The following is a 16,020-nucleotide window of genomic DNA, read 5'->3' on the forward strand; positions in this document are numbered from 1 at the left end:
ACACTATGTTGCATTTTCAACCATCACTCTCTTGTGTTCTACTAGTACTATATAATAGTGGACACCACAGGGTTGTTTACTTGTTTGTTTTCTCATATATCTCAGTTTTAATTTTAAAGGAGAAAATGAGTTTCTTGGGTTTAGGTTTTAGTCTTGGTACTGTTCCAGTGTGCCATGGAGCAAAACATAAAGTGTTGGATAGGAGGGTGAGGATAACAAAGCTGGTGCTAAGGTGTGTGAGCCTTGGTCTTGGAGTTGTTGCAATTGTTCTTGTGGTGACTGATTCCCAAGTTAAAGAGTTTTTCTCCTTCCAGAAGAAAGCTAAATTTACAGACATGAAAGCTTTAATGTAAGCTCTAGTTTATTCTCTTTTGGTCTAAAAATGGTTTTCTTCCCTCTTAATCCTAATATAATATTCTTTGTGTGGGTTCTTGGTAGTTGCAAGTGGACTAACTGTTAGCTACACCTTAATCCAAGGATTGCGCTGTGTTGTGAGTATGGTTAGGGGAAATGTACTTTTTAGCAAGCACATAGCTTGGCTCATTTTCTCTAGTAATCAAGTACCTATATATTATATTTCACTTTTCTCGCTTGTGTAGTTAGTTTCATGGCTAAAAGTATCACAATTTTTGTTTAAGCTTTTAATGTGTCTTTTAAAATTACAGGAGGGAAATAAAGAGAATATGCTACATTTTATTTTTTAAAATGACATTTTACATTGGTTATGTAATTAAACGATATAGAAAGTCACTATACAACATCAGCTATAGGAAAACCGATGTAGAAAACACACTTTCTACATCGGTTTTAGACAAAAACCGATATTGTATTGGTACTTTTTACATTAGTTAAAACCACAACCAATGTGGTAATTGGCAGATTTACAAATTTCGACACACTTCCTACATTTTTAGTAACAACTGATGTAGAAATGCATTTTCACGTCGATTTTAAAACTCATGTTGAAAGTGTTTGACTTTCAACATCAATTTTAAAATCGATGTTAAATGGCTTTTTAACCGATGTTATATGCCTTTTTTGTAGCAGTGCTCATGCATAAATTTTAATGTGTTTGGTTGAGATCTATTATCCAAATATATGAGAAACTTGTATTTTATCTTTAGGAAAAATGACATCAACGATTATATATGAGATAATGCTACATGTGTTGTTCAATTTAAAGAAGCATACATTAAAAGGGCTTCATTACCAAATTGGTTCCTAAGTTATTTTAAATCACTCAAATTGGTCCCTAAAATTCTAAACGCTCCTATTAGGTCCTCAAATTTTTAAAAATGCTTCAATCAGATCCTTTTCGTTAAATTGAAACCAACACTGTTAAGTTGATATTTTCGACGGCTTTCATTTACGAATAGTGGCAATTTTTAGCCGCCACTATATTTATTATTATTTTAAAAATAAAATGTCACATTCAAAGTTCCAAGAATCTATTAGCGCATCACACCAAGGCAACACCATCGTATAGTGTCATCATTGTTATCTCTAGCATGACACCCTCTGCACAACCCCACCAAGATCCGCCAGCAACTCCTATATGTGTGTTTTACAACAGTTTTGAGGGGTTTTTCAATGACAGTTTTCAACCATCGTTGAAGTTGTCATGGAAAGTCTTAGAATGTTGTTTGCAAATCGTCTTAAAATGATACATTTTTTAAGACAATTTTGTCCCAGAAAAATTTTAGAATGTATTTTAAAAAAAAAAATTAAAAACCGTCTTACAATGTTTTTTTTTTAAAAAAAATGGAGGATTCTAAGATGATTTTTCCCAAAAATCGTCTTAGAATGTAGACTTTCTAAGACGATTTTTTAGAGAACCGTATTAGAATATACATTTCTAAAACAGTTTTTCAGAAAATCATCTTATAATGTCTTTTTTTAAAAAAATAACTAGAAATTATTATAATTCTACTCAAAATGAGTCAATATATCAAGAAGTAGAGATGGAAAATTGTAATAAAACAATACAAAAAAAAAGGAAAATTCAAATAAAATAATAAAAAAGGTAATCTCAGTTTAATTCAAAAATTTAAAAAAAGCAAGAAACATCTAGAACCTGAAGTATGTACTAAAGTTCATATTCTTTGAGTTTTGTAGAAGTTCCAAAATATCTCCAACTTCTCCAATCTTTTTATGAGGACTGAAATCGTTCGTGGCATCTCTAATTTGTTTTAAAGTAAATGTCCCCATTAAACAATCTTGTCTTTTAGTTCCTATTCAATTTGTCAGCCTTAAAATAAGTGTTATAGAGGAACAACCAGTTTCATTTTACGTAGTAAGTTAAACGTGGAAGTTTGAACTTGGAAATATTTAAGAAGCAAATCAAGTGAACTAATTTCAGATTGGTAAGAACATGATAGTATTTACCTTTTATTTTTTAAATTATTCCTTTGAAGTAGCCCTTCCCCCAAAAGATTCCAACTATGATAATGACAATGCATAGATCGGTAACTCCAAATCCAACTCCAACGATTATCGTTTGCTTTACATTTTTTTGGTTTGTACAAGGTTTAGAATCTGGAAAAGAAAAAAATAATGAGATCTAATTGATGGAAGCTTGCTTGTGGAGCTTCTATGGAGGCTGGATCTTTGAGCTTCAATGAGGTCCTTCAATGGTGATTTTTCACCATGGAGATGCAGCGGAAGACAAAGGAGAAGAGGTGAGAGGAGGCGCCATCCACTAGGGAATAAGCCATGGAAGAAGGAGCTTCACCACCAAGAATGTGCCTTGGATAAGAAGCTTGGAGAGGATGCTTCAATGGAGGAAAAGAAAGAGAGAGGGGGGAGCACGAAATTGAAGGAAGAAAAGAGGAAGAGAAGTTGAACTTTGAGGTTTGTCTCACAAGACTCTCATTCATCAAAGTTACAACAAGTGTTACACATGCTTCTATTTATAGACTAGGTAGCTTCCTTGAGAAGCTTCTTTGAGAAAACTTCCTTGAGAAGCTAGATCTTAGCCATACACACCCCTCTAATAACTAAGCTCACCTCCTTGAGAAGCTTCCTTGAGAAGATTCCTAAAGAAGCTAGAGCTTAGCTACACACACCTCTCTAATAGCTAAGCTCACCTCCTTGAGATGAGAAGCTAGAGCTTAGCTACACACCCCCTATAATAGCTAAGCTCACCCCCATTCCAAAAATACATGAAAATACAAAAAAAAAGTCCCTACTACAAAGACTACTCAAAATGCCCTGAAATACAAGGCTAAAACCCTATACTACTAGAATGACCAAAATACAAGGCCCAAAAGAAGGAAAAACATATTCTAATATTTACAAAGAATAGTGGACCCAACCTTGGCCCATGGGCTCAAAAAATCTACCCTTAGGTTCATGAGAACCCCAGGGCCTTCTTTAGCAGCTCTAGCCCAATCCTCTTGGAGTCTTCTATCCAATACCCTTGGGGGGTAGGATTGCATCACTAATTATCTCATAAAAGAAAATGGTACCAAAATATTTAAATTAAAACTACAACTTTCAAATATTAAGAAGCTTTGTTCTAATGCATAATAAAGGTAGAGAAACTCAGCTTAGCCATGCCATTATTCATAAATGATGTACTTACCAAAATTTGGAGTTGACATACGTCAGGGTGGACGTGGCAAAAGTGGGCTCCCGGACTTCACACATCGGCTTTGAGAGGTACATTTATTATGAGGATGGGAGGGGGGACCTGTAAAACAAAGGACTCTGATGCTTAAGTTAGTATATGAGTTAGGAGATAAAACAAGTATATGCTTAAATGTAGGCTCGTGTAAGCGATAAAGAGAGATGTGCACAGGCTTGTTGCTCGTGTGTTGGTGTGTGTGGAATGTGTTGAGGGTTCGATGGAACCTGATATTTATAGGAGTGGAGTGTAGCTGCGGGTCCTTGTTTGTATGAGTTGTTATAGCCTTTGCAAAATAATTTCCAGTTTATAAATAATAGTCTGTAGCTTGCAGATAAAGTTAGAAATAAACTATAGCTTATAGATAAAAGCTAGAAGATGATTGTACCTTGTAGATAATGTGTGGCTCTATAGATAATTAACTACCTACCAATAGATAAATATATTCAAGTATTAATAGGTTAGAGATAACTTGTTAGTTAGGGAGCCCGACTGCTAAGAGCTAAGTGTCTGCGTTCCTGTTGCAGGACTGACGTGGAGGGTTGACACGTGTCTCAGAGTGTCATGTATATTTTGTGGACCCTGGATAGTACAACTGACTTGCCCAATGGATAGGGAAACATGTTTACTTTCCAAGTCCCATACAATAATACAATGTAACAAATTGTAGTGTGCAAGAAAAATTCTAGAGTTCCAACAATTTAAGATAGCATAACTCCATTTCATTCCCTTTGAATGTTATTCATATAAAAAATATCAGAGACAGATAAAATCTATAGATGATAAAACACTATAGCCATAATATTGATTTTGAGATTGAATCAAGATTATGTCCACCTTCTAGAATCAATACAATCCTACCTTCAACAAAATTCATCAATTGAAATATAGAAAGGAAAAAACATACATAAACAGTTACAAATATGGTGATCAGCATATTAATCCTATCACTTTTTTTTCAAAATTTAAATTTAATTAGAATTACTATATATTATATAAACATTAAAAAAATGGGAGAATAATTGAAGAAAAATAGTTTAGCGATAATGATGAAACAAGAAAATAATCAATACACATACTTATAAACCTACATATTTAATTTAGTTTTGCTGATAACTAATTTTATCTTCAAATATAACAATATTGTTTTTACAAGTAGCATACTAGAATTACCATAAACATATAAAAAAGTAATCATGAAAATTCAACCAAAAGTAACCTTCTCCAACATAAAAGAATAACCACATGGTGAGACACGACATCCTCCTAGAGGGTGACCAACAATTGTTACATTTAAAAAACCAAGTCATTATTACTTATTACACTTAAAAATAATAATAAGTTGCCACATCAACTGACCAAAATGCAAGCATGACTCCCTTCTTACAAAACAAGTAAACTAGACTCTAAGAACACATTCTTGCTAATAGTCTTCAAAAGCAGTATAAAGAACAAGTGCCCCCTGCCAACAAAATAAAGAAAGTCTCAAATTCTAGAAGTCAATGTCAAGCCCCATTACAATACTTGACAAAACCACAAGAACCATAACTAGGCCTAGGCCAAAAAATCCAATATCCAAATTTGATCCAACAATTGATCTGGTCCAATCCATTTTAACTATTTTTAATGGATCATATCTTTTACCACATCCATAATTTATACCCACTTATAAAATCTAAAACCCACTTTCTTTTTAAATAGTTTTAAAGTTGAAAATCCAAATTCCATTTTGGACATCTTCTAAACTCCCCATAGCCCCATACAATATCTCTTTCTTTAGCAAGACAACAACCATCTTTATAAATCATAATCACGCTCTATGTAGTTCAAACCACTGCTTCGTCTCCACCAACAAATCACCACAAGACATGCCTTTTTTCTCCACCCACCTTTTGTGTAGTTCTCTCAATGAGCTCTCATCTCAATTGGTAAAATCGTCATTCCTTCTATCTTTTATCATTCTCATGTATTTTTGTAATTTCTAGGAATGAGTTTTTTTTCACTAGCTCTTTTTCTATATGCCTTTGCTTTGCTACTCCAAACCTATTCGATGAAATTCCTTAATGGGATTTGTAATATTCATTTGTATGCTATATATACTTTGTTAACAGCGATGACATGTTCATTTAATTATGCAGCTTGCTGCTCCCAAACTGGATACGCTAATGGGTGTGTTTATTCGATTCAGCACTTGGAAAAGGTAACTATCATATCACTCAAGATAATTAAACCCAAAGACTATATAGTCTTTCACTCTTTTTTTTAGCCAGATTCATTTTTTTAGTTGCAATTGGATGTTGAATCACTCTGTCATTCAATCAATCAAGAAAGCATGATGCAATGTTTTATTAAAAAACAAACAACTGTCTTTTAGCATGTTAGCTTGAACATCTGATTATATCAGATCTTATAAGTAGATTTCTCTTTTTTTGTTCTTTCTGGAAAATGGAAAATGCACCTGATTTATTAATGCATAACACAATTAAATACAACTAAGTACTAATAATATAACTCTTATGTACTTCCTTTTTAATGAGTTTAACAATTATTTAGAAATTATTATTGATATAATTTTAAGATAAATATTATACAAAGTAATAAATTATTGTATATGACATTTGTGATTATGCGATGATATAATTTTTTTATAGTCTTCCCCGGTGGATATATATTTGACTTGTTTAATATTGATATTTCTCCTGCTCACTGCATGCTAGTAGTATGCCATATCCAATCAATTTCTTTGGGATCAGAGCTTGATTTGTCATTACTCATGAGCTACATTATGAAACTTTAGTTAGAGGCATACCAATATCTCATTCAATTCAACACTGTAGTGTTGCTGCTGTTGTAGTTTCAGAGGCAGATTCATTGTTGCTATCACCAGTGCTTGAGAATGAGAATCATATTGAATCTCTTTCCCCTAGCTCACTATTATTGGAGTTGAGAGTTGAGTCAAGTGAAATAGCTTCTAAATTAGGATGATGAGTCCCTATTGGATTTGTGACGTTGGAAATGTTAATGAGGCTGTCACTACATGGACCTGTAGAGGTTTCTTGAATAGATACATTAGAAGCAACCTTATATTCATCTTCTGCACATGCCTCCACTTTAGGATCAAAGTTTGGTTTCATGATTTAGTTGTGCTTAATTTAGAAAGCTAATTTACAAAATACATGTGGAAATTATTAACTAATAACCACGAATGTTCAGAATAAGATATTAAGATCTATTTCCGAGCTTGCATTAGGATATTTATTTGATCATACATTTAGGTAAGCCAAGAAAATCAATCAGCTCATATTTAGCAATCATCAGAACAAAATAAATAAATCTTGCGTGAATATTGATGTGAAAGATTACTAAATACACATCATCTAAGTACCATGTTTTGTGATTTGTTTTTTCACTGCTTGAAAGAAATTCCTACTTGGTGCTTTCTTGTTTCATGATATGTTTGGCCAGCCAAATGTAAAAGTAGCAAGCACTAAAAAGTAGGGCGATTCTGATCAAAGGAAAAAATAGGTTCTATATGCAGTCAAAGCTATCTATTTAGTAACACACTACATCTAATTTGAAGTCAATGTTTAATCAGCTATGGAGATTCTTTAGATTATATATTTCCAATGGCTCATTGACTTAGAATATTAAAAGTCATAAGTGCATCTGAGTCTCTTGATGAAAGAGTGAGAGAGAGAACAATGCTCCCAGGTAAAACTTGAACTCCATCAATTTGCAAGTGCAAGTCAAAGTTTAGAGACAATAAGACCACCATTCAACACACAAGGCAAAAAAAAACAAAAACATTAATATGGAGATCCAACAACATTAACATTTCCAAAACAAAAAATTTCATGAAGATGTTTTTTCATCTTAGTCCCTCCCAAATTTACAATTAAACTACCTAGATTTCTATTTTGTATAAATAGACATGCAGTTTAGCAGCAAAGACAGACCTATTTTCTGATAGTTTAGAGAGGAAAATTACTCTAGAGCCTTGGCTAGAGAGGCAGAATTTGTTAATCTAAATTGTTAATAAGGATTCCTTTTTTAAACATTCAGGTAAAGTTTGATTCATTCCTTCACAAACCTATACATATCCAAGACAGTATATAAAATCATGAAATTTGAGAAACATGTCAATCTTACTTTTACTAGGCCAACTTGCCTCATTAACTCATAAGGTACAGAAAACAATACTTACATGTACATTTGCATTAGTGGAATCAGGGAATGAACCAACCAAATGTCAGCAAGTCTAGTACCAGTAGAGGTCAAGAGAATCCAAAAAAAACATCAGTTAGGTATTGTGATGTTTGTGATTATTTCAATCAACTAGAGCCAAAGTCATAAGAGAGTTCAATGCAAGTATTGTGACTATTTCTCTTGAAGATTAGTGTTTGAGATTAGTACTAATTCCTACACTCTACAACTAGAAAGGTACTCTAATGTTACACTTTGCATGTGAATTCTTTTTTTTTTTTTGGATTTTGTGTATAAAGTGTTGATTTTGGTTTTAGGCATAGGTAGCGTTGAGGTTGGTGAAAGGCAAGCATTCTATTGTTGGCTACGTAGGATACATATCAGTGAAACTGGTAGGCCATTGGATGGATGGATGGATGGATGGATGAACTCTTGGATTTTGATGTTACTTTTAAAATTTCATAAATATAGCTTCAGTATTTTTTATAGAATAATATACTCTGAACAATGGGGATTAGATGGATGAATTGTTCCAAATCATATTTGGTTTGATTTACTACTTTAAAGATATTAGTTGTTATTGTATTTTAGCCTTTTGACTTCAAATTGTTTGTTATTTTGAGAGTTTATATTGCATTTTATTTTAATAACTTGAGTATGATTATGATAGAACTTGGTCAAGTTCTAGTGTATGATTAATTTTTATCAAGTTTAAGTGAACAAGTGTTAAGTTTTCACTTTTTAGTGTTTAATTACTAAAATTTATAAATAAAAAAAATCCTTGTAACATTTAAGTGGATATGACCAAATCCATATCCACTTAAATGGATTGGATTTTGAATCCAAATTTTTTTTTAAAAAAATATGGATATAGATTTAAGATTCAATCCATTTAGGTAGATGTGGATTGGATATGTATTAGATTCTTAAAAATCCAATCCATGCCCACCCTTAACCAAATTTTTTATATAGATTCGAAAATACTAAAAAACACTTATGAGATCACCAACCAGTAAAGCTGACCAGAAAATAAGTGAAAATAACAAACACAATGGCAACAATAGAATCAAATTCCCTTCTCGGGCTACAATGAGTTTCATCCATGTTATCAATATTACCAATATCAATATCAATAGGTACCAATATATCAATATTCCCAAACTCATACTTAGTGTCTACCAATATGAGGCCATGCTCCAAAGCCACTTGCTGCAAAATCAATCAAATGGAAAAGTGAAGCAAAGCAAGGGGAAATAACTTAACAGTTGTAAAAATATATATTGCACACATTGTAACATCCCATTTTTTGTAAATAAAATAAAAATATTTTTTTTAGTTAAAAAAATAGTTTTAGAAAATGGCAAGGTTTTTAAAATTAAATAAATAAGGATAAATAATTGTATTAAAATAATGGTTTGAAGGAAAAAAAGATGTTTGATTTATTCATTTGATAGAGAATAAAATAAAGTTTCTTTTTATAAAATAATAAAAATAAATAAATAGAGTAAATAATAGGTTGTGAGTACCATAGGTATAAATAGAGACATTTTAGGTCAAACGATAGCTTCTACGCCTCCTCTTCCTCTCAATTTTGTTTTCTCTTTTTCCCTCACAAAACCTTCTCTTTTTCCCACATACACCCAAATCTGTCTTAGTAAAATGACGATCTCGGACTCGTTAACTGTTGGATTGTCATGATATTTCAAAACCAGCTTAAAAACTCAATTCCAAGCATTCTCACTGTTGCAATGACGAAAACATGTTGGGGCTGAGAGAAATACCCTTTGCATCATAGCTTTTTCTTTTCCTATAGAAACCCAAAATTATCTCAGTAAAACTGTGAACTCGGTCTCGTTAACCGTTGGATCTTTGTGAAATTAGGACATCAGGTTCAAAATTTACTTCCTTATATCTTCACCGTTGGGATTTGCAAAATAATGTTTGTGTAGGGAGAAATACTCATCACATGTAGACAATGGAATGGAGGCTCCAATCCCTTCTCCTTCTCTCTAACGTTTGGGAACTCAATCAAAGAAATCAGAGGAAAAACTTAAGGAATCTTAGGAAACTTCTAGAGATGCCGCTATCATTGTCACAATACACACGTGAGCCTGCTTAGATGTAAGGGATGAATTTATCGAAATTGGGGTTATAATGAACATGTGTAAGGATCCTTAGATGATTGAATTGGGTTTATATTGGGATGCTTATTAAATTGTAATTTTTCCTTTATGATAATAAATACAATATTGATGTCTTGATGCAAATTGGTTGATAAAATAGAGTGCTCTTGGTGTTTTCATTTTTTATACCTATGATTATGATTAATTGATTTTGATATAATTGTGTGAAATTATTTGAGGGGTTTTACTCTCAATGTTGTGATAAACCTTTTGTATAAATTGTTATATTGAGATTATGAAATGGTGATTCAAATTGTGAGTATGTGATAAATTGAAGCTGTGATGAATGGTGAAATACATGTGTACTGAGATGTATTTATTGAGTTGTGAGCTATGAACTGTGCAATCACACAATTGTAAGACCCTTTAAGGGTGACGAGTTTTTGCGCGACGAGTATTATGATGGGATCCATTATGCGGACCTGACGAGTTTAATCACAAGCACGATGAGATAAAATTATTTTGAAAATAATTGAAGAGTCGTGTGTATTGCATAGTTCATAGGTAAAGTGTATATGATTGAGACCGAGTGTATGTAATAAATTGAGTATGTATTGACTTGTAATATATATGTTCACTGAGATGTTGTGTGCACTAAGTTGTGAGCTATGAATTGTATAATTATACGACTATAAGACCCTTTAAGGGTGACGAGTTAATGCGCGACGAGTATTATGATGGGAACCATTGAGGGGACCCAACGAGTTTAATCACAAGCGCAATGAGATAAAATTGTTTTGAGAACAATTGAGGAGTTGTGTGTTTTGTACAGTTCATAGATAGAGTCTGTGTGCTAAAATTTTTTTTGGGTTGGACCTGAATCAGGAGGGAGAGACACTGATGGACTCTTCGAAGTGTAGGCCTTGGGGGTAAATTCACCCGGTTTGAGTGCTCCTTTAAGCCTGTGCCGATCCCACATGGTTGGAGCACTCTCACAAAACAGTGTGATCCTGACTGGACTCCCTATGATTTTACCTAGTGAGAGTGAACTGACTTACTAGTATGTGGTTTGTCTTGTCATGTACTCCTAGGCGCCCGACGAGGTTTTTCACTGACATGGTACCCATTGCATATATGATTGAGTCTTAGTGTATTTGTTGCATAACGCTTGTGTATTAATCGATATTGATTGATTTAGTGATATTGTGTTTTGATCCTTGAGTAAGTGAATGTTGTGAAAATGAATAAGACGTGTTGTGTTGTGATGTGATGTTGCACGACAAAGTAGTAAAATAATATGAAATATGCCTAAGTAAGTTGTATTTCATTTATATGATATGTATATCTATATGTTGTCTTGTTTCTCTCTACTAGTTAGGAATGTGATAACTCACTCCCCGTGTGTTATTTGTGTTTGGATCCTGTGATGATCTCGAACCTTATGTTCATGAGAGCAGATGGTTAGGTGGAAGGCTATGGAGAACCTCATGTTAGAGGGCACTGGAACACAATGCTCTGATAGGATGTGATATTAGGGGCATAGATGTCTATATTGATTGCATGAATTCTTGAACAAACTTGTTTTTGAGCCGAGATGATTTTATTATTTATTGGACAAGTTCTATTATGATGTTAGAAAAGTGAATGTGAGCCTTTTATCCTTTTGAAAGACTTTTATTTAAATGTATTTTAAAAACTTTTAATTAATTCTGAATTCTTATTCCTTTTATTAATAGTACATATATGTATGGGTAGAGGGTGTCACACACAGGATTAAGTAACCGATCGATGGATCAACCACCTATATTCTTAGTGAGACTATCAAGTATCAAATAAATGGTTTGAGAACACTATTCACCTTGGATGAAACTGATCATATAATCAAGATTTGGTCACTAGTCAACGATGATTTACACACAAATCTCCATTACTTAAAAGTGATATTTTTATGTAGGTGAGATTGGTAGAAATCATGGAAGTTGTTGGAGTGGGTTGCAGCTCTTGAAGTTGCAAAATTTTCTCCAGACTAGTATTACTTAATTATCGCAATGATGACAATGATTGAATTGGTATTAGCATTGTTGGATTATGATGATGACTTCAGTGATTGAATAATGTTTTTACAAGTGGTTTGACTTAAGGATAACTGAAAGTTTGAAACAAGTTACATCATACATATGCAGATTTTTTAATTGAAAACTTGCCTTGGACATATTTTGTTGTGTACAACAAAGATCCTTCATCAAATGATGAATACAAGTTGTATAATGTGTTTATTTTTTTACCAAATAATCTTTTACAGAGACACATTTCCTTCCTTGATAACATGCTTACACAAATTTTGTGAACAAAGCCATCTAATTTTAAAATTAAGGAATGATGTTCTTGTTTCTAACATTTCTTCTCTACTGTGCATGGAAAAAACAAAAATCAGGAAACATGGGGACATACCTATCTAACTATTCAACATATTGTGGCATACAACATATTCTATATTTTTGAGAATGCTACATCCAACATCAGGCATCCATGTACCCTGTGTGTTTCCTAAGAGATCTAGAAAGGCTTAAGTAATGGGATTATCCTTTTACCTTCTACTTTTAAAAATAAAATAGAAGCTTTTAGAAATTATGGTCCTTTCATGTAGAATATATAACACTATGGATCAGAATTAGAATTATAGAAAGAAAAAAAAAGTTTCTATTAACAGAAAAGAGTACAAATGATTCCCAGGACTTTCAAGAGGCCTAAACTCTCCCACAACAATCTGAATTTTTTTTCATAATTCACAAGACTCCACTCTCTCCCTCTCAACCTTTTTATTATTTATAGGCTTTTAGGCAATATGCCTCCTTTTCTAATTATCTTAGTCTCCAACTCCCAGTGCAAGAGAAAAAATGATCTGGCTACAATGACAAAATATATCATATTTTACAAGTGCAAGAGAAAAAATGATCTGGACAAGGCACACATGATTTCTATTTCAGTGCAAGAGAAAAAATATATCATATTTTACAAGTGCAATATTACTGGCTACAATGACAAGGCACTTCGTTGTGTGCTTTATTTCCCAAATTTGAAAATGATCTGGACATCATAATTACCTGCCCATATTCAAACAAGGATAATGTTTTTTCACTTGCTTCTACATAATCAGCTCGAGTCATCAGTCCCCTATAATCTGCAATGGAAATGCATTACAAAAGTAAGAATGTGAAATAAAAAATTATTATGAAATGATAATCAATTTGTTGGAAGTTCATCACACCTTAGTAACTCCAAGAACAAGGGATAGTACAAAAATATTTGATTAATAATCATGGGAACATCTTAGGCTTATATAGTTATATGCATGCTTCCTTTTACCAACTTACCAGGTTAGTCCACCACTCCATACTCCACCGTTAACAAGTAAATCTATGATCATAGTATTGCTTATCATTTCTATTAATTAGAATGAGCTTCACTGATCTTAGATGACATTTTCACAAAATGACATAAAATTTAAAAACTACAATATAAAGCAAACTAAGAAGAGAACAACATTGACGATTTATAATACAAGCATCCATTTTTTTATAAGAAGGGTTGGGAACTAATTGATAATGCAAGACAATATTATAAGAGAATCAATAACCTATCATATATTTTTCTCCCTCAATTCCAAGTTAGGATAAATTAACTAGCTACATTGCACGCATTTGAATACAAGTATGGTACCAGGAATGAGATATGGGATTTTTGAAAAATCTAAGGTATGAGTATGTTAATATAAACTTCAAAAAAATATACATATATATAAAAATGTTATATAAATAATAAAAAAAGCATATATACAAACAAGCATAATTTATATTACCAAAGTCGTACCCTAGATTTTTTCAAAATCCCATACCCTTACCAATATTTTACATGTATCCATGGAACGTAGCTAGTGAAACTTTTCCTTTGTTGTAACTTTAGCCATAGTGAAAAAGTTGGTTGCAAATGATAACTTTAGCCAGTGAAACTCATGCTTTGCTTTTGCTACTTCTTCAATTTCCTTAGAATCACCTGTTAAAATGGCAATTAGTATTCTGAATCATTGCAGTTCAAACTACATTTGATTGAATAGTAGTAGTGAAACAGATAGACAAAGAACTGAGCAATTGCATGTTTTTAGAAGGCCAAAGAACAAGCTTAGCCACAATTTCCCTCTCTTTCATGCAATGGTGGTGGTGGTGTTCGCCACCCTAGTTCACGGTGGATGAGCCACCATCAGTCCCCTTAAGCTTACCTTTATGCTGAGACTATACCCTCCTGAGAGTACAATCTCCAAACCCAATAGAGATGCAGTTGAAGAAGTCCCTAGAGAAGCTATTGCTGCCACACCCAATAGATCTAGATCTCGAAACCTTGCACTCAAAAGAAGAAGCATACGCAGAAGTCATTTCTCTTCCTGGGACTAAAACCCCTAATGACCAACTCCTCGTCATCGTCGACCAAGGAGTGGTTTCTTCATGACGTGGTGATGGATTTTTTGCGCTTGAGAATGATATTATGGGAGGAAGAGGAAGAGGTGGGTGCTGAGGTGGTGATGGAAGAGGGTGCGATGTCAGATCTAAAAGAAGGGGAGTAAGTAGAGGAAGAAGGAGCATGGATAAGGAAAGGGAAAGTAACAAAATCAATGAAGAATGGGAGTCAGAGAGTGAGAAAAGAGTAGAATGAGAGACATTAAAAGCACACTCCCTTATAAGACGGTTTAGTAAAAACCATCTTACAAAGTCATGAAATGGTAGTTTCTAGGACGCTTTTCATAAAACCGTCTTCATTGAAAAACCTCATCTTCAAATAATTGCCACCATCTGACTTTCCAAGATGGTTTTTGAGAATCATCTTCGAATGTTCTTTGTAAAAAAATGTTTTTTTAGTAGCGCCAAATCTGCCACCCGTCGATCGTGCCACCACAACTGTAACACCTTGATATATATATCTATATATTATTAGTAATTATGTTTGATGTTTGATTATTTGTTGCATTATTTTTATCCGTAATTATTTTAAGGAGGTTAATTTAGTTAATAGAGGAGTGTGAGTAGATAAGGATCTAGCTTCTCAAAGAAGCCTCTTGAGAAAGCTTCTCAAAGAAACCACGAGGAAGCTTCTTGAGGAAGCCTCTTAATGAAGCTTCTTGAGGAAGCTACATGAGCTGCCTCGGTAAAAATGCTTCCCAGCCTTTGTTAACCGTTGGATCTTCTCGAAATTTGGTCTGCAGCTTCACAAGACAATGCTCCATGATCTGACCGTTGGGATCTTTGAGAAGATGTCTGGAGTGTGCTCGAAGCTTCCGTTCCCGAGAGCATTTCTTATTTAAGCATTCCAGCCTTTGTTTTCGTGTAGCTTAGGAAAAACGCCATTTCTTCTCCTTTCTTTCTTCCAAAGACATTTCTAACGTCCCAAGCACTTTCTCCATCACCCACAGCCACCATTAGCCACCATAAACCGTTGTTGTTCTTCGTTGAAACTCCACAACGAGAGGAACCCGTCGATTGGAGCGGAATCTTCCAACTTGACTTGCGATTTCGGTAGAGAACGAAACCCTAATCTGACCTTTCATTTCCTTTGAGGTAACCATGATTCCATGTTTGTTCCTTGTTAGTTTCAGCTTATCTTTGCATCTTTTCTGACCTTGGAACCACCATTGTATGTTTTACGCTTCCTTTGTAAAACCCGAAATGCTCTCAGCTCTTTCATGTAGTGACGTGGGTGTTTGACCCAGAGCATTGTTGTAGCTTTGTTTCTGAAATCTATATTAAGTCTCTTTCATTTTGGTATGGTAGAGGCTTGTGTGGAATCGACGAGCAAGGACGAAAAGGAATCTGGAAGTGACACGACGAGGAACCCGCGGGTAGCTCACAATTGGTGAGGGGAGTTTATTATAAAATTTACCATTTTAACACCATAGTTAGGGTCAGGGAACCTAGCTATGAGGATATCTGCCTGTCCCTGTTGCATGCTGATTTTTCTTTCAAGAAAATTATGTTTTAACTAATGGGATGCGATAAAATTGTTATTGATATGCATGCTGGT

The sequence above is a fragment of the Glycine soja genome, chromosome 2 (assembly GCF_004193775.1).
Source record: "Glycine soja cultivar W05 chromosome 2, ASM419377v2, whole genome shotgun sequence".
Classification (NCBI taxonomy): Eukaryota; Viridiplantae; Streptophyta; class Magnoliopsida; order Fabales; family Fabaceae; genus Glycine; species Glycine soja.